At 35.3% G+C, this 21,323-nt stretch overlaps 1 protein-coding gene across 8 annotated transcripts in view; it reads left to right on the top strand.

Moving 5' to 3' along the window:
• LOC110378740 (apoptosis-stimulating of p53 protein 1) overlaps window positions 1-21,323 on the top strand; it is a 262,519-nt gene that overhangs the window by 120,957 nt on the left and 120,239 nt on the right. The window lies entirely within an intron of this gene.

Raw genomic sequence — 21,323 nt, 5'->3', positions numbered from 1 at the left:
AACAATAATATCTTATCCATAGTCTTTACTAAATAAACTCGCAATTCCAATTCTGGCTAATGAAAACATAGTGGCTTTTAAAAATAACAGTCAACAATTTCAAAAAAAACAGTGACCATTTAACTAGTTTACTATTGACTCTCAAACAACTATGCGAAGGATTTTTATTAAATTGATTCTGAACATTTTAGATTGAATTGCATTTAAAATTCGAATTTCATATTGGGCAAATAAAACTCAGCATCGGGTCGCGCGTGACCACTCGATGCGGACGTACGCCACGAATTCACGGTATGCTGTACGATTTTAATTAGTACTGTCAGGAACTATACATCGTACCTACAGCATTATTCGTGTAATTTTGTATTTCGTCCTACCCACCGCTGAAGCTTAAATGCAGGTGCTTTGTTGCGAATGTGAGTAATGAAACTGGGACGTACTGATTTTTGGTACATTTTGTCACTGTTATTATGTAAAATCTGAAATTCAACATGCACTGAAATTTTAGAGAGATCTTGTATGTTATACTCACATTTTGCACTGTAACACTCAACCAATTCATTTCCATTACTTTCATCTCCTAACATATTTACTTTCAAGTAAAAACTCTCATTTATACGAGTCACGAGAAAACGAGAACAATGTAGACGAGATTGGATCGAAATCAAATAAGCCTTTTATAGTATCAACCCGAGTCTTTAACATTCATTCGGTCCGTCCGGAACGCTCTCGGTCTGCGCCCTTCCATCCAATATCCAGCGTTCAGCTCTTAAAATCCCTGTAAGCCTGTTTTAAAAGAAAGATGGAACAAAAACGTGGATAGGACTTGCGTACTTAACTAGCCGATGAGAACTAAAACGGGAATGACTGGAATCGTCCCGTCTGCCACTAATAAATCGCAATCATCTTATCGGAGACAAACATAAATAGTCCTTAGTTCTGTGTTTTTGTTGTCCCCGGCGGTCTCGATTGGCGCTCTTAATTACTTTAGTTGAACACTCATTACGCAATAGCGAAAAGATAATGTTACATGCATTGTCACAACGATATTTCAAGCTAGAGGAATGCTGGCAGAAAAATATAATAAATGGTTTAAATTCAAAGTTCATAAAAAACGCTCATTGTGAAGTCTAACTTTATAAATGCAGCTCACTTAGGCAAAGCGCTCTTCACCGTAATGGTTATACATTTAAACTTGCCTCATTATATGAATGGTCCGTTTACCGCCTTCAGAAAATTATAAATCATTTGCTAAAGATTTTAATTAATTCAGACGAGGCTTCAAAACCAAGGCTCGTTACGAAGGTTAAATTAATTTTCCAAACTATCGACGATAAATTAAACGACGATGAAACTTAATTTCTGACAAATTGTTCACAAACAACTAATAGTAATTTACCATGACAAACATAAGTTGTTGAGGCCAGAAAATACTTCAAACGTAAACGAGATTAGACCTTTGTCGTGAGATCCCGAGTCCATTTGTGTTCAAAGTATCATTGATGAGGTATCCGTAGATACGAGAGGTGCTCGAGGTCAAGTGATTTATGAAAAAGAAAAGAAGAAAAGATTTCTGCGAGAAATGTGTAAGCATCGCTGTCACGGTATCTTCATGGGGAGCTAAGCCGTTGTATAAATTAAACATGTTCGTGGAATGAAATACCTACCGCTTTTTCTAAGAAAAACTTTGATCAAGTACGAAACAGAAACAGAGAGAGTTTCTTCGTTCCGCAAACAATATAATTTGCAAACTTTAAGTTAGAGTTTGTTGTTGTTCTTGAATTCATGATTTATGCGAATACGATATCATCTCAAGCCTTAGAGGTAAATAAATCTATGTTTAGGTTCATGAAAATACGAAGAGTTTAATTTCACTTGAAAATGTACATAATTTAGTATTGCATTTTTATTATCTGGAATCTTGAGGTTATTGACGTGCCGTCTTCGAAGTCGGTTAGTAGATTAATACATACTTCTGAGTGATGTTCTGCGAAGCCTGTACTTAATCACATAACTGTTTATAGCATTTACTTACGTACTCACTACTTCACTTCTCATGTAATAACCACGTTTTAATGTATAGACTTAGTTTCTACCTACGACTAGGGCACTAAATAAATATAAAGAAGTAACATTTTCATTCGAGTTGTAGCATTTTAACAGTCCACGTTTGGCAGCAATGTTTATGTCCAAATACTAAAAGTTCATTCCATTTTTAATACCGTGGGAGTAAAATACTACCAAAACCCAGAGGAAGTTTTATATGTATTTTGTACCTACATTTAAAGTTGGCTATGAGATAAACTAAACAAGTTACAAAAATAACTACATAAAATTGGATAACTCATTTAATTTCCAAAACTTTCAAATCTAACTTAGCAACATTGTTCTACGTTGGAACTTCGAACCTTTTGAAAATTTATGAATGTCTAGGGCATTGTAGAAGTTCTTACTGTACGATAATTTTAGACTAGATTCGCCCTAGTAAGTAGTTGTTCACTCCTGTGTAGTCCAAAAGGCGTAATACTGCAAGGGTCACCTACGCAAGCCACGAATCAGCAATTCCCACACCCATGTAGCTCAAAAATGATTTAGTTGGCAACATTGTTAAAGGAATTTCAAAGGCATCACAGCTCGTTTGGTGGTTGAAAAGCCGCACTACAGTTAATCCCCATTCATATAACCTCAGCCTCCTTTCACAGCCTTAATATGGCCGCGGTGGAAGTCGGCGGATGTTTTGATTAAACGAATATAAGATGCCTTGCAAGCGTAATGCACACCTTGAATCTTGAAGCCAGATTCATAAATCTTGCCGCTTTATATTTTAAAACGTGCTCAAGTTGTGGTAGGTTTACGTATGTATCTTTGTTTAACTTTATACTCTTAGGATAAAGAAGATAGGAATGAAGTGTATTTGTTTATTAAAGTCAAACCTTTGTTATACATACCTTATAAATAAAAATACAAGTTATAATCGTTTTATGCACAAATAGACAAGGCTGTGTTATGTATTGACATACTTACTTGTACCTTAGGAATGAAGTTATTTTATTTTAAAAAATAAACCCTTTGTTTTACATACCTAATAAATAAATAAAAAATTGATGTTATAATTGTTTTATGTACAAACAAACAAGGTTTGGTAAAAGTATTTACATTCCTGGAACAATAACTAGACATGCTTAATTGCTATTGTTTAGTTCAAGTACTAACTGACCTAGAGTTAACCAAATAATAAATAAGGGTTATTATTATCTAATCCATATCAAATATGATTATCTAATCCAATTATGACTATTCATTCTCTAATCGATTTACCTACATCATATTTCCCAAGTATTATCGAGATTTCTGTGAACAAAGATGTATGTATTATTTTCGTATGTTTATGAGGCTCTGGACGTAAAACACCTGTAATTATGAATATTAAATAAACATGGATTGAAGTCTTTTCATCACGGTGTCTGAAGAACTTTCCTCAGAAGTCCAGTAGTCCAAATCCCAGAAAACAGCCAACACTTTACCATATACTTTCAAAGTTCTTTACAGATGTCAATAATTTCCGCAAAGATGCTTTGAGAGTTAACAATTTTACCAGCTATTTTAGCCTTTGTGAAGGTATCAAAGGAAAACTGGCTATGTCCACGTCAGTTTGAGCAGAAACTTCGTATTTTACCATGTAAACCACTGATAGGCCTGTCAAAATAGCGAACGTTATTTTAAATGGTTTTTTGGGACACGAACACAGTGTTTTGTTTTTTTTTGGTCTTGTCAATCTGGGACTAAAAATACATTGAGTGTTATCTAAGTTTAGAGTTGGGTCTGCACAGTGGCGTAAAGAAAACACAGTAGTTTATAAAGGTCTTGAAGAGAAGAAGTATTGTTATATTAGGTATGCCTTCCCGTACACTGCAGAAACAGTTGGCCGACAGTTGGCCCGGTTCTTGGTTTATTTTTAAAGAAAATTTTTAGTCAGTCTAATACCGGACAAATACCTGAACTTTGTTACATGCTTACTTTCATTCATCTTCATACTGATTTATGAGTCCAAATCAACTATCGCCCTACTAGTTTGTAGGGTACTCTAAGGGTGATATAAGTAGAGAATTACTTACAGCCAAATACATCTGAAAATGTACAAAATATCTTTTGACACTAACACCTATTTCACAAAAAACGATTGCATTTTAGGAAAATGCTACATATTTTTGCTGCAACTGCCTGTAGCAGTCATCTTAGGGAGATTGTGATGGCCACAGCTTTTAGCAAAGTAGTGTCTAGTGTCATCTTAACGTCTATGTATGTGTGTAGGTACCTAGAGAGGTCTAGTGATTAATATTGAAAGACTTGAGCACTTTAGAGTACATCTTACTTTAAGAAATCATATGTAGGGAATGTTTTATAATATTGGAAATGTCAAAACAAATTGTTCTTCATACTTTTAACAACTAGCTAAAAGTAAAAGGCATGAATATACTGTAATTAATTAAAATACAATTTCTTTTGAGCGAGTTCAGATTACCATAATTTATTAGATAAATATTTTTTGTGCGGTCTTTTTTGCTCATTATTGTTAGTTTTTACAGTGGTTTAGTGACCCTAATCTGTTTCAGCGTGACGACCTCCGTTCTCGTTGTGTTCTATTAATTTTTAATCAAAATAGTTTCTGAAGTCATCTTTAAGACAACCTTATTGAAACTATTCTCAAGTATTTTCATTGACTTAAATAAGCATTGATGATTACGTAGCCTTGCTATGATACATATAGATTGCACAGAAAAAATATATATTTCTCGAACTAAATGTTCATGGTAAGAACAAACTACGTAACTGCGGTCAATGACCCCATCCAATTTAAAGGTAAAACGGCTGTCTATGTCAGTCAGCCCGCAGATGTACTTCGTAGATTTTTTTCTACATACTGGCAGACGGTTGGCTCCGTTCCACACGGGAAGTGTCTTCGCATTCCGGAGCAAGTCGCGCGAATATGGACTTGCTTAACGCTTTTTATTTTCCCACAAATATGGGAGATTAATGTAGTTTTTAAGGCCACGGTCATTTTATTAGTGGTGTTTTGTAAACTGGTTGGGGAGCGTCTTCATTGCTGTCTGTTTTATTAGTTCGATGACATATTATCGTAAAATTTCATACAATCATAATTGTGGTAGTCTAGTAAAAAGTGAGTTCGAATCCTGTTTCTTCTAAAAATAATGGTCCAAAAATATAGGTACATTAATTTTGATTAACAGTAACCACAACCTTTTTAAAAACAAATCCAATAACATACCACCACTCAAACTTCCGAGACGGGTGATGAACTCCCCTGAGCTGCAATTCGATTTGGCTGGTGTAATTCCCAAAGTTCACCGTGGCACCCCAACAATATACGTCGCAGTCGATCCAGGGCAATTTCCTTGCCGCCATCGATGCGGTGCAAAACATTACAGCACCCAACGGAAAATAGAATTCAGTTAGCGTTTCCTTCTCAAACACTTTAATTTAAACTTACCAGTAGGAGATTACTTGTGTAAGCCTTCCCCTAAGCTCGTAACAGCGTTTGTAAATTGATAGATTAGGTACTTTGAATTATGCTGCAAATTAATGTGTGATTTTGCTGTTTGGCATGTTCATTTACTGTTTTAGTTTGAACTTCGTTTTGCCTAAAATAATTACGTATTTAGGTGTGCTACTAATAATTCTATAGCCGAAAGCTATGTGCAGCAGTAGGGCTTTCCCATAATAACTATGTACCAATTAAAAAGGTAAAATATCAGCACTATCCAACACATTTCCAAACAAAATATAAAACAGATATTGGCAAGAGTGAGTTTGGCACACAATAGTTCACCGCAGCCTCATTGCTCCTCACGATTTTCCGTTCACTCATTCAGACACAGCTGTTGTCTAGCCCGACTATACAATATTATGACGTCACTCTCTTGTGTAAGTATTTCAATCGGTTTGTAGTGCGTCAATTTGTTCCAGAGAGAAAATTGCAACGCTTCAACAAACTGCAGATTTGTACTTGTTGCAATTTTCAAGAGAACATAAGTGCGTTGTAGTTTTGCTGAAAATAGAAACTGAAATTTTGTTTTGACTGCACTTGTGAAAAAGATTTAGGTGCCAATTTAAAATGAACCACTTCGAAAGGTTTATATGAGGTTATAAAGGTTATTGTCATCGTTGTTATACAATTTACTGCTTTAAAAGTGGTAAATTTTAATTTAGCACTGTGCGCTTTCGGTAGCATACTGAATTTTCATAGCATTATCATAGCGAATCATATTTTTACCATAATTCACAACTGCCAATATTCCGTAGCCTACCATAAATAACTCGATGGCTTATCGAATAGTTAGAAGAAACAACAATGGAATGATTTATCGTGCCTATCCACTTTAACCATCAATATAAAACAGCATAAGAAGTGGATACGTTACATGAATGAATATATATATCGCTCCCTAACTTGACACACAACTACACTAAAAACTTTATGATGAAGACAAAGTATTCGCAGTATGAGTTGAATATTCAACTTTTATAGTACATTTACTGAAACGAAAATACTGCGGCGCCAGGGCGCCAAAACTTTATTCAAGTATTTTAATCTGCGGCGCGCAAGCCAAAGTCACCAACACAAAAGTAATATTTCGTCTTCAGTTTATTCGTCGCGACGTTTGATTAGTAAGCATTAAAAAGGGAAGTTTGTTGTTTGATTATTAACATTTTATTATACAAAGAGAGACAACGTAATTAGACAAGTTCAGGGCGAGCGACGTGGAAGCTGCGCGAAGCAAAATGTCTTGTTAGCAAAAGCCGATTTGTAAGCCAATCTCATTACTATACAACTCGTAGATTTACTCGAATTATTTAGACGTTGGGGGAAAATAAATGAAGATCCCTAGAATAATTACTAACATCAGCCAAAAGATAGACAATAACATTATGCAGGCAGAGTATTTATTCTTTGTTATTTGAATAAAACTGTTGAGGGTGAAATAAAGGCGCAAAAGTCAAAAATAAAATGCTTTGCAAATTGCAGCACTGAGCTACACTAAAGCTAATGTTTCTTTCATATCCCAAATTATACATCAAAGAACAAAGGCACAAGACGAACAGACAGGCATTCTATTTTCAATTTGAAGCTGTCTAGGCACAAAACGTAACTAACAATGTGCATGTGTATACAATGCAGCATTTTTGTCATAACAACGCGCCACTTGGGAACAAAAGGGGCGCCCACGTGGACCAGCGCCTAATTGGACTCCACAGAGGTGAGACACACGTGTTGTTTGTCTTTGTCTACATGTTACGCAAGTGTAAATTAATATTGTTTTGCGGTTAAAGTGTATGTTCCTGTGAACTGTAAGGGTTGTGTCGATGACCTGTGGTTCTGTTGTCTGTTTGGGTTACGGGTTTGGGATTTAACCATCGTTGTTAACAATATAGATTTCGATACCACTAGATGCATACCTATAACAGTATTACATGACAGTAGGAATACAAAGAACTTTAGGAAGGTAATTGTCAATTATAGGAAAGCTTTTGCTCTACAGAGGGATAATAGGTATACCTACTTAAATCATATTGATAAACGGACTGGTAGCAAAATATGTCTTAACATTACCTATGTTGATGCGAAAAAACTCAATATAACACGCAAAAAATGTGCCGTTTTGAATACAAAACTGAATATATTTTGCTACAAAACCTTTTCTGCTGACTTACCTAGCTCTCTTCACTAGAGACGTATCTATTCAGAGTTTCTTTAGACCGTTGAGAAAGTACCCATCCGTGAGTTACAAACCTACGACAAAGCTCCGTGAGTCATCGTGCGTGGGAATATTCCAGTAATCCTTTACAATTCTCTATCTGTACTTCACTAGCTGTTTTCTGCAGTTTTGCCTGCCTTCTGAGAGACTCTCTTTACCCGTAACAAAGTCGTATATGGACACCAAAGTTTATTATATGCATACAGGATTTTTTCATTTCATTATCCTGAAAAAAAAAAAAAACATCAGCGTTTATCTATACCTATATGGCTTTGTATAAGTTAAGGGATTAAGAATCAGATTGTTAAGGTCTCAATTATCTTTATGCAAAATTTTGTCGCAATCGGTTCAGCACTTTTTCCCAATAACACAGACAGACAAACTTACAAACAATATTATTGAACCCTTACAAACGACCCAAATGTAGTTTTTCCCTAAACATTTTGGTCATGACATGACACAATGTATGTATGTCGAAGACTAATGATTGCGGGTAGTCGTCATTATGATTCCGGATATTGCTAAGGTGTCGGCTCCTATCGGTGCCGGAAACTGCTGCTTTTCTGTAGACATGTTTATTAGATTTGACCTCAATACCTTGCATAGCTTTTTTATTTCGAATCTGTGAAGGGTTTGTTTGAGAACTATTTTTTACTGTGTGAAACTTTCAAATATATAATAACTTCATTTTAAGTCATCCATTTTTTATTAAAAGCTCTGCATTTTCCATGCTGTTTTTAATTTACATACGTACTAAGTGCAAAACTAATTGGATCGACAGTTTGAAAACGTATATATGTATACTCGTATATAATTTAGTAACGTCACTACTGTAGTCGTATATTTCCTTCCTATATTAACCCAGTAAGTAACTTGTACAAATAGTTCTTTGAAAACTTGCTCTAACAAGCGCCCCTAATAAGATGCTATACAAATGAATTCTTCATGTTATTACTTACATTAAAGTGTACTAACTTTTCTCCGTATAAAACTTAATTGGCAACAGACTTCTCTTTCTTATTATTTGTCCAAATACCCTGTTTATATTCATTGCTGGCAATACTCCTATTTTCCGAAAGGTAATTATTACCATTGGCAACAATATCATAAGTACCTTTTCATTGAGTTTATTTTTCATTTGGCCAGACAGAGGAGCGATATTCCACGAATTTTGTTTTAATTTCGTTCCTGGCATAATTTCAAAAGATTGTAGGTATTGGCGGAATACCTACCTGCCATTGAACTTTATTTAATCTCCGTTGATATTGGCAAGAAGGCCGAAATTATTAGCCGGTAATGAGAAATCCAATTAGTTATTCTCTCACTTTATGCTATGTATCTATACTGACTGAAGGCATAAAGCTGAAGATTTTGAATATCGTCTAATCTTGATAAACCTTTTAATTAATTTTGTAAATTATTTTACTAATTAAAAGCTTCGTCATGTCCAGATGATACAATATTTAATGTGGATATGATCAAAGATGACCCGATAATGTCAATATGTACAGGTAAAATTGGCTGGCTATTAACTTTTTCCACGTAACGTTCAAATATGATTCCGTAATCCAGATTTCAGAATAAGTAAGTACCTAAGTAATAGAGAATTCCTACATTGGTACTGTAACCGCCACTCCGCCTGCCAATAACGACTCCAGGAATAATATCCGAACGCTTACTCGAAGTGACATTTACTGCCGCTCCCAATATTCTGTCTATCTTTTGATTCGCATACTGGAGATATCAGTTTTTCGTCAGCCCCATACAAGTAACGTCACATTCCTATCTCTAGTTACCAAAAGAATAGATAGATTGAATATTGGAAACGTTAGCGGATATCCATTTCTAGTGTCGTACTGGCTGATATGAATGTGATACGCAAACGACGAAAATCTATTAGTGTATGGCGGAGACACCTCAGCCAAGTCCCTAAATAACTCGATATTAAATTAGAACGAAGTATATTTACCTGAGTTTTGTTCTCGAAGAATCGTAGAAAGATGATTATGGGTACGTCTACATTCAGATGAGACTCAAACGGGACTGTTTATTGGGAAGAGAATCGTTGCGTCTTAGCTAATATTTAGGTTGTATCAACAAGGAAATTAATTGATATTAAATTTTCGGATTACCATTTCGAAGTTTAGAGCGTCTAGTGCTACAATACAGTCAGAAACTTGATCTATCTTAGCAAACGTCAGACCGACCGGCATTCTATCTTGATGAAGTTCGGTCCCTCAACACAGTAATAAGTTTGAGATCGCTTTGTGAAAGTTGCCAGTTATCTTACTAGTGACTGTCTTTGTCCAGTCTTATCGAACTGAATACTTGCGATATCTATTGATAGCTCGTCTAGTTTGGGCGATAGAGTCAGTTTTGACAAGGTGTATTGATAGTGCTGAAAGCTCTATGTGTCAATAGCTTCAAAACTGAGAATACTTATCCAAGAAAAGAAAAACAAGAACATTATGCCTATTGATATTAGTACATTATGAAACAGTTTTGTTGATATCTTTTTAGTATGTGTAGTACACAGTCCAAAGGTTGTTAAATTGGGAAAAACAACCTTTGCACACTGTTTCTAATTGTATGTCACACTCTCATATCCATACCCAAATAGGAACACATTGCGTTAATCTCGATGTTAATCTACTCTCGTTCGAGGCTCCCTAAACACCATCCATCAATGACAGTGGAAAAAATTAGCGCCCTAATAAAAGGAGGACACTTGCTGAATATCCAGAATGTAATGACGTCACAAATATTCGGATGTTTTGGTGAAAATTGCCAAATTTTGCTTTTGGCAGTGAGTATGTCTGGAGTTTCAAAGAGATATTGTAAGATGAGATTTCGTAGTTGCGAGTGTAGGAAATATACTAAAAAGATAGGTTTAGAACCTATGTACTCTCACAGTGAACTGCCTCTTTGGTCTAGTGGTCGCAAGCGCGGCTGCAGTGCTCGAGGTCTCGGGTTCGATTCCCGGGGCGGGCCGAAATCGCTTTGTGGGTTTTCTTAAGCTTTTACAAAGCAGCCCGCAGTCTGGAAGTTGGTGATTGATTCACCCGTGCATCGGAGAGCACATAAATGTCGGTCCTGCGCCTGATCTCTTTCCGGTCGTGTCGGATTGCCGTCCCATCGGGTCATGAGAGTGAAGGAATAGGGAGTGCACCTGTGTCTGCGCACATACTCGTGCACTATAATATGTCCTGCGCAGCTGGTTGATCTCCTTAAATGAGAACAGCCGCCGTGGCCGAAACCGGCCGTGGACGCCATTACTCTCACAGTTAATTTCCCGGACGAGGATGTCTTGGAGCGATTACAAGTAGTGCGACATTTATAAAATACATAAAATATTAAAACGCTATAACCACGACAATAAATTCAAAATTAAGAACCATACCAAACCAGACGAAAAAGTTCCAAATAAAATATTGTCATAACTCAAGAAAAGCCGAAATAATATTTTCGTTTTTAATAAAATGACACAAAGCATAAAGACTTTTAAACCTTGTTTATAATTTTATTATACGGACCATCTTCGGCGTATTCTCGCACCGGAGATAGCCTCGGGGCATAAAGTTGAAATTAATTACTTTTTAAATGGATATAAGTCCTAATTCAGCGGAAATTCCAAACGATATAGCTGTATTTCTATTACGAGCCAAGTAATACAATTCTTTGCCTAAGTAAAATTAATGAAAACAAGCTTCCTTAAAATTAAATTTGAGTACAATCTGCGAAGCATAGTAATAAAATCTAATACTGTCCGTAATAAAGTTCGATCAAAGCGATTTGACCACCTGTAACAATTTATTAGGCGTGGATGTGACAATTTTAGAACTATCTTCAAGATGGCCTAGATTAGATGTTTTCCTGGTACCAGTAGTCGAAAACCGAGCGATTTCAAACACAGTCGAGTGAAAAATTTACCATTTTCAATATTCACTTTTCATTCGCCTTTTTTACAAAATAAAAAATAGTTTTCTGGCAAAGGTTATTCTATTGCCGGCTTATGGTGGTTTACTGTTCAATTTCTCACTCAACGAGGTCGGCAAGTACTCCCTAGGGTCCTAGCGAGCTTTCGACCATGAAACAAGTTACCCTAGCGATTTTTCATACCTTTGCTGGTCCGTTGACCGTCTAGTGAAATTTACTGGGTGTCGCTTTAAGTAGAAACTTACCCTGATTTAATTTGTATGAAAAATGCTTTAATTTTGTCTTGACAGTAATGACTAGATTGTTCTTGCTAAGATATATAAAGAAACTGATGAATTTAGTTTTTATACTACTTATGTATTCTATTCTTTCAGAGCGTGAAAATAAAATTAATTCTAGTAGTTGATTTATGGAACGTCAAAAATGAACTGACCTATTACTTAATTTATTTTTGCTGTTCTAAAATGTTAATCACTTTAATTTAATAAAACGTGTCTAAGTGGCGGAAACATTATCACTTTCTACAGCTATTAGATACAGTAGCACGAAAACAAAATTAAAACATAACTAAATAACAAAAGAAAGTTGTTTCTTAATTATTAAATTCATATAACATTCTCCTATATCACAATCATATTTTCTACACATATTCTTAGAGGTAAATAAATAATACACGTGTATTATAATTAATTTCTTGAGTATTCTAAGAACACCTCAGTCTCAGTAGATGTCTTCTACATCTTAATTCAGTGAGATTACAACAGTAATACCACTCGGTACACCTAGACTGGCAACTCCTCAGCCGACAGCCGCCAACAAAGGGAATACACAGCGCTGTAATCAATCACCTTATTATTTGTAATCACAGAAAATACTCGCACATAAGTTTCTCTTTTTCCAGAGAAACGCGTAAAACAATTAAGTATCCACTAATGGCTCACAACATCAATCTAATCTTCCCCGTTTTCTTTCTCCCCCAATTATCTTTTTTCTTCTAACGTCACAGCCAACGAACCGCGGCCGAGAACAAACTAATTAATTTTTACTCATTTACAAGTCGTTTACTTTAAGTGTTCTTTGAATGGCATTGAAAAATTATGCGGCCATTTTTCTCGCTTGTACAAGATAATTGTGATCCGTGATAATTGTTCTAATTAGACCATTTTTTTGTTTCAGGTACGTAATTAAAGGTGCTATGATATTGTTTCAACCACAAGAAAAAATTATTTACAAGAAATCAGGTAATTAGTGTGTTTGTGGCTGTCATTGGTTAATTTACCTAAATTTTTTGCATTGTTTTCATTGTTGCTTGCGTATTATTTCGTTAAGAAGCATAATGAATAAATAAATAACTTACAAACACTCCCCATTTTCTCAGACGTGACATTTCGGTACTTAACAAAGTTAAGTCGTATCAATTTGTTTAATTATTGTATTCCTTTAAAACAAAGTTCATTTGCCTTCGTAAAGTGAGCAGCCAGAATATCTGAGTAAGTCCATTAGAGCGACGCTAAGCAAGGACTCGGTTGCAAGATGGAACCGCTTGGCTAAGTTTGCTACTTCGACTTACTAACTTACAACGATCTATGTGAATTAGAATGTGCCATAGTTATGCTTCAGGCATTATCGTCAGTTAATCCTTTGGGGACCGAAAGGTACCTGAAATTGTACGAAAAGGTGACTGACCCTTCATAAAGTACCTACATGAGGGAACGTTTAGTTAATTGGGTTGCGTTCAATCGCAGCACTTTGTGAAGTAAGTGTACGGTTGACGTGGCAACTCGTAGGTAAGTTTGTATGTGATGACAGTCACACGCTTGACGTGAAGTCGAAGTTTGAATACAGTAAGTTATTACAGTTATTAGTTGAAATGGAATTGCATTCAAATGTTCGCGTTGTGTATAAGTGACCTATATTCGTGAATACGGGCTTAATAACTTTACTCATAATAGGTTTCACAAAATATTTGACGGTCTAACAAATCTGCGTTAAAATTTAAATTAGCATATTCAATGTAGATATTTCTTAAATTCAAATACCCGCATTTACTTAGGCAACTTCAGACACTCAGTTTAATTTGTAAGGTGATAAACCCTTAATTGTTATAACAACTTGTATTTAAACGCGCAGCTGTGTTATATCAAGGTTTTATTAAGCTCATAGTGTGCTGGAGAAACTTTAATGTGCTAATTAAGGCAACTAATGTATTAAATGAGCCGTCGCCATCTTGAATGCACGGTGACTGACTTTTAATTGTAATAAAGCGCGCGCTTCACTCGTTCCTCGGCAAAGTTTCACGACGAGATGTTTAAACTCATACGTCTTACTTCGCACGTATTGAGACAACTCGATTATGTGTTAAATGTGAAGTTGTAGTGATGGCTCCGAAGTTAAGTAGCTCTCCAACTTACTTGACACCTTGCGTACTGCATATTTTATGAAGTTTACCTTTTAGAACAATGTCTGGTTGTTATCTAAAAAAAAACTCAATTTAAAGCAGCAAAATATGGTAAGCATCTAAATTGCGCAATGTTATCCAAAATCTAATTAAGTTTTGGTACCGTCATACAGGAAAATATCCAGGTCGGCACGTCATGGCTGTGACACCCAACAATGAACCAAAAATGTCATTCCACGTATGACCGGTCCTGGATTCCACGAGCTCCCCGCAGTGTTGAACATTTTCCAAGTGGAAATTCTATGCAAAACGGATCCAATAGCTACAGACATTCAGATATTTTCATATTTTTCCCTCAAGCAAGTTTGACAATTGAGTTACAGTTTGCGATTGTTATTTTTGTGTCGTTTGTCCGTAAGAGTGCATATTTTCCAAGTTTTACTGTAAGTAGGTCAACATTACCATATTATTTTGCGTGCTAAACTAGTAATGGAGTAGAAATAATATGTATGTACCTAGGTACATTTAAAAGTGCTCGTGTGTCGCGGGTTGCGGGTTGCGAGAACTGCAGTCGGAATTACGTAACAAAGATTTTTAATCCTAATAACTGCCGCATGAGAAAAATCGTAATCCTAACTCATAATTATTCCGTCCTTTATAATTAAGATTTAAATAATTTTCTTTTGTTTATACAAAAAAGTTTTCGCGTATTTGAATATCTAAAGAGCGTAAAAGTCATTCGGGCGGCACCCTAACGCGGCGTAGATCACAATAGGGCCACCTAAACAGTGGGTCCGCCATCCCTCACTTATGTTAATCTATTCTAGCGCAGATATATTTAATCCTTTACAGAGTGTCGTTTTACCAGGGATTACTGGGGATTTTGTTAATTTCGTCGTTCATTACGCCACGAAGATACACGTTCGTGCGTCGTGTGTAACGTAGATACAGATTTAATTCACGCTTATGTTTACAGTACATACTTTACTCATATATCGTGACGTCACTGTTAAGTGCTGTGATTATGTGATACGATGATTGATATTACCATGTCTTTTGTTTTTATTTTCACTAATGTAAAGTATGCTTGTGAACGCCTTAGAGCCGCAGTGATTTATGATTCAATGTAGTAGCATTTCCTAGCTTGCACATGTACCTACATTTTCCATGATAAATTACGTATGTGGAAGTTATTATAATGTGAATAATCAGATTTCATAATTTCCTAGTAGACGTCTGGTACTTAACTAAACGTTAGTTACCTTTGTAAAAAAAAAACATCGTGATAGTTATTATTGCCTTACCATGCCCCGGTAGTATGTTAGCGGAAAACATTTTGCAAATAAATTGAAAAATATTTTTTACATATCATGCAATAAAATAAAATAAAAATATTCAACGGTTCACCGAGAACGATCAATCAATGATCGCACGAGAGCCATTCATTCGAATGATATTCTATTTATTGAGTGTTTTATTTATGGAAATAGGTATCGGCGGTATTGAAAGGTTCAATCATAATAGCCTGCCCAATATACAAAATATAAGTCTATTATTTTTATTTTAAGTGAGTTGTTTCAAATCCGTGGTGAATGATTTTCTATGACTTTGTAATATGGTAAAAATAAGCGGTAGTTAAAAATCATTGAATGTGCAGACATTTGGGACAGGAAAAAGTGTACTCAATTAGAATAAGCGCAGACTCGTTGCTTTCTGAGAATTTAGGGCGTTAAAAATCAACCTCAATCTAAAAAAACCAGCCCTAGAAAAATGTTTATTTCACACACAACCTTTAACGTATCCCTCACCAAAACGTTCGCGATATCCACAAAGGGTTATTAAGGTAGTCGACGTTCGATTTACGTCAACCGTCATCTATCTAAACGAGAAGTGATTGTAGTCAAACACACAGCGATCAATCGTTCCCGCGGTTGATGTGGCTTGTAAATCACGCATATCATGGGCACACTGTGTAGGAAACAAGTATATTTGCAGTATTGGAACTGTGACAACCGATAATACCTTTTTGCCTTTGATAAAAATTGTATCGTTGCCGCTTGGTTGCGTTCCTTTTGTCGGGATTGGAAGAGTGAAACCTGAGTGTCTACACAAATATTGAAATAGTACGAGTATGTTGGATTGCTTTTTTACTGTGTCTGTATTGTGGGAGATATCAAATTAGCCAGCTCGATACCAAAAATATATTTAAAGCGCTTAAATTTTGAAAATTTACGTAGTTAAAATTTGCCTATTGCAGATTCCTGAAATCGTTCTAATTCTATGCTAACTTGCAAAAATATGTATAACTAGATCTTGCCGTTGACACTCAGTTATAATCTTACAACAGAGTTTACATTGAACAGCAAGCATTTACTTACTGACCGACTTAACATACTTAATATTTCCTCGGCGAGCAAACGTGATGATAAACGCTGAGATAAGAATACTGGAAACAAATGTCAAAAAGAAATCAACATTGCAGCAGGTCGTACCTACCAATAATCAACTTGGATAACTAGGTTTACCTATAAATAAAGTAGAAGAACTAAAATATTTAAACAACCTTCGTTCGTATCACTTTACTAAGAAAGACCATAAAAGTAACACATCATAGTAAACTACTAGTACCTAGGTACTTATAAAATATCTACCAAACAAAAGATGGATTTGGAAGCTCGTGGCAACACAAGTCTGACAGCCAATCTACACTATGACGATAACGATTGTCGATATCAATATTGAAATCTCAATACTACAAAGGGTTCAAGTTCAAATGATATTAATTATAACGTAAGTTCCCAATAAGCAATAATTAATCAAATTCATACTATGGTTTAATTAAATTACTGGTTTTAATTGCAAAATTCATAAAAGGTTAATTTTCTTGTGAATTATGGTACTTTATGAATGTTCAGAAATAGGGTGTTGACATAGTTTCTAAAGTTAAGGAAAACTTTTTGGATGAATTTTGTTAATATGCCCAACGTTTACCTTTTATCCAATTCAATAACCATTTAATTAAAATATTTTCTATTATATTTTCAAATGTCGTAAAAGTAACTTTAACAATGAGTCATCATCCGCCTAGCTTTACCCAACTAGGTTGGGTCGGCGTCCAGTCTCAGTAAATACTTACAACTGAATACCAATAATTTACATGGCGCGACTACGGCACGCGGCGACCTCCACAATACCTACTAGTAAAGGCTAATATTATTATTTATGCTCTTACAAAGTTTTCCAGTATCCACTGTCATAATTATTCCACCTACAACTGGCACATAACCTTTAATGTTGGCAATGATAATCCTTGAAGTAAAGTTAACAACACCTATCCATTTAATGACCGCAGTATTACCATGCTTACCCTGTCAAGTCGATCAGCAAGCATAACTGTTACTTAGCTACCTATCTAAGTTATAAGCAATGAGACTCCCTCTCTTGTTCATAACATCACTTAACCTAATTCACTGCAACTTCGCTCTAAACTAGTTTCCCCTGAAAATGACAACTTAGATAGTGTCATTTACGGTATATCCTTTAGGGAATATAACGGAGTGCGATTTCAGACATCTAAATTAGTAGGTCCCACTGCAGGAAGCTTTATGACTTCGACGGCCTTTGCCCCGGAACTATGTCGAAACTATCTCCACGGTAATGTAGCTACGTCGTGTGTGAATGAGATATTAATAGCTTAAGGATCTCATAGTTTGCGGATAATTTTAGACCACATTTAATCATCGATGGGACACTTTGGAATGCGATTATAAAGGCCATTTATTACAGCGCAGAAACCTAACTCATACAAAAGAAATAGTAGCTGAAAGAATACTTGAATACATAATGAATGAAACACTTTAAAATGAAATAACTGAACAGTAAAAAAGCTGTTCGTGTTATTAAATAAAGAAGTTTTTCTACAAAAGCTTTCCGCCTTTTTCATGACACAAAAGTTTTGCTAACAAAAACTTCTCTGACGGGAATAATTGACTTTGGAAAGCCTGTAGTGCATTCTTGCTGTAGAATTACAGAGCCAGCCAATTTTACGCAACTTTTTGATAGGAAAAAAATCAAGCTTTGACTGTACTGAAAAGAAAACGTGGTCACGTTAGTGCCGAAATATAAAACATCTGTCGGCTTCACATAAAGGCCACACCGCACATTTTCCTCATGTTGTCACTATCAGTTGCAATAAAGTCCACGTAGTGGCGCCGCGACCAGGAAAATGTCACTTTTCATTCATTCTACCGGCTTTTTCCGTCATACGTGGATAAAAACCAGAGATGTAGGGTAAAGATAGTTTACAAACACATGTTCAATTAACATTGTCTACACACATTTGCGTATTGTGCAAACATGGGGTTGTCAGGGCACTCGCTTCCATTACAATCCATGGCACACCCACTTACAGGTCCCCGGCATCCGACATCTATATGTCACCTCATACATATTCGCAGGTTTTAATCATGTTTACGCAAATGCTTGTTCTCGTTATGCATATGTTCAAAAGTCCCGTTTCTGTTCATAATAAATGCTTTGATATAGTGCCCTTCCATATGAAGAAGAATGAGCTGTTATAAATATTGCTGGAGTACGAGGAGCCATGATATAAATTTGTTTGGAAACGCGACACGTTCGCATATTTTGTGAATCCTCGCGTGTGAAGTTTTCTTAGAGTTATTCATATTTATGGGCCGAATTTTGCTTCTCGCCTTTGATCGTACTCGCGTTAAGAATGACATTTTTCAAAGCTGACTTCGAACAGCTGTTGATATGTCTATTATTATTGTGGAATCTAAATATAAATAGGTTAGATATAAATCAAGTAGTCTAATGTGTTATGTCCTTATTTTTATCACAGTTTATTTTCTCATAAAAGTTTTAACGTTTAATTTTGCTGACAGCATCAATTCATTTACTATAACTTTTGAACCTGTTTCATTTAAAGAAATGCAGGTGCGTATTTTTACTCAATCATTTAAATATTTCAAACTGCAAGATTTATTTAGCAACAAATATCATCGGATAAAATCCGTTTGAGTGACACCTTTTCTAAAAGGCGCACATCTGCTAATTAATTAGGTACTAATTTATTGTTGTACACGACGTTGATATATGGGAGCTAGTACTGCGAGATAAATAGTTAAAGGGTGCTCAAGTTGCTCGTTATTTCAGCTATAAAACATTTTACTGCAGCCAGGTTACGCGATTATTTCAAGTGAGATTGTGCTTACAAAGAGTACAGGATTTAATAACAGTTAAAAAGAAATATAATGTGATATTTTGTCAAAAGAAACTGAGGTAGAAGTGCGATCAGTTCACGGATGGTTGACCCTTTGGGTGACCATGGATTAATAGGTATTTTGATAGATACTCTTTCGGGCCACGAGATATATTTCAAGAACGTTGGTGTATATTATTATTTTACAAAGAAAAGTAAACAAATATTATATTGAAAAAATATCAAAAATCTTTATCGAACCCATTTTGTCCGTGATCCAATTATGTATTTCCATTGCAAAATATTTACTTTAAAAACGAATTTAACTGGGTAACGTAGAATGGAATGTATTTCTTTAAATTCAACACAGCTGTTAGCATTTTATTAGGCAATTGAATATACCTAATAAAACCTATCCTATGTCCTTTTTCCGGATCTATGCTGCCTCCTCTCCAATTTACAACTTAAACGAATTAGCCATTCTTGAGTTATAAATGGTGTAACTTACACGACTTTCTTTTACATTTACATACCTATATATGTATACATATAAACTATGTAAGTAAATAAAAACTGAATAAAAATATAAAGTTTTATTGAAGGACATTTCATGGGATATGTGAGGGTCAGATCAAAGGGACTGTTGATGGATATTATCTCTTTGATAAACATGTATTGCTTTCGGCTTTTGGTATTGACGTTTTTAGTGCAATCACTCTGTCATGAATATTATTTTTTTGTAGAAATAAACGTTTCATATTTTGGAAATATTTTATAGACCGATTGCACTGTTACCATTTTTTAAATAATGATTATATATAATTAACCTTATGTACAATTTAATAAATCCCTAGAACAATAAAGTATGTAAGTAAGTAAGTATTCAGTGAGTTATAAAGACTTAAAAAAGAAATTGCTCGGTTCCCTGCTTGGGGACACCCACGCTTATACTAGACTTAAGATGAAGACTTATAAATGCATTTTCAATTAACTTGACTCTCCTTTATAAATTAGACTTATAAAACATAGTTTTACTGGCTATCTAGAATTTAATCGTAAGTTAACTTTCTAGCACAAAAAGCTCAACTTTAGCCTGACCTGCCTAGCCCATTTCCGATCAATGGTTGATCAAGAAACCAACAAACGGATCCATTAACACTTTTACCTAACTTCTGAATAGGCTCACTTCAAGACCGACCCTGCCATTACACGCGTATAGCTAACTTACTCCAAATTCTATTATACTAAAAAACGTGCTAAAACTTTATATTGTGTTGAAGAAAAAACCTACAAAAAGCTGCTTTATCAACTGATGGTAAAGTCTTGTTCTCTTTCTACAACAGGATTTACTTGAAGCCCTCAGCCTTAAGATGCGTGCGAGTTTGTTTTCGAAATAATATATCACACTTAGCTAAGATTACTGTAAGCCCCGTATCAGAAGATATATTGAAGGCTTAATACAAGAGTTCAGGGTTATTTATTCTTTATTGGAGCATGTGCAAAAAGATTACTGGTGATGGTGCCAATGTTTTACTTTGATAATTAGGATAATAAGTCTTTCAGACATTTTATCTGCTAAGCATTGAAAGTTAATCGTATAAACAAGCTATCGTAAAAAATATAACTATGCAAGTATGCCCCATTATAAAAAAATATTACACACTCACCACGCAGCTTTTATTACAACTCAAAGCAAAAAGCGTTGACATCCGTCCTACGGCATAGCTAACCCTACAATAGGAATGGGAAAAATACGCCGATATTACCCTCAGATGAGAGCTTACTTCCATCAGGAAATGGTCATGCGACATCCTTTTGACGTCCCGAGTACTTTCGTTACGTAAAAGGGGACCTTCTGTTCCAGTCTTATTCATATATGCAAATGTAACTTCGTCCTAATGCTGTGTGTTCGCAATCAACTGTATTTTATACAAATATTTATCGGTCCGAATCCAGCGTCAACTTATACTGTTCGTGAATTCCTTCTATCCTT

Source organism: Helicoverpa armigera, chromosome 16 (assembly GCF_030705265.1).
Source record: "Helicoverpa armigera isolate CAAS_96S chromosome 16, ASM3070526v1, whole genome shotgun sequence".
Lineage (NCBI taxonomy): Eukaryota > Metazoa > Arthropoda > Insecta > Lepidoptera > Noctuidae > Helicoverpa > Helicoverpa armigera.
The sequence above is the reverse complement of the archived record's forward strand: the minus strand, read 5'-3'. Positions and strand labels throughout refer to the sequence as shown.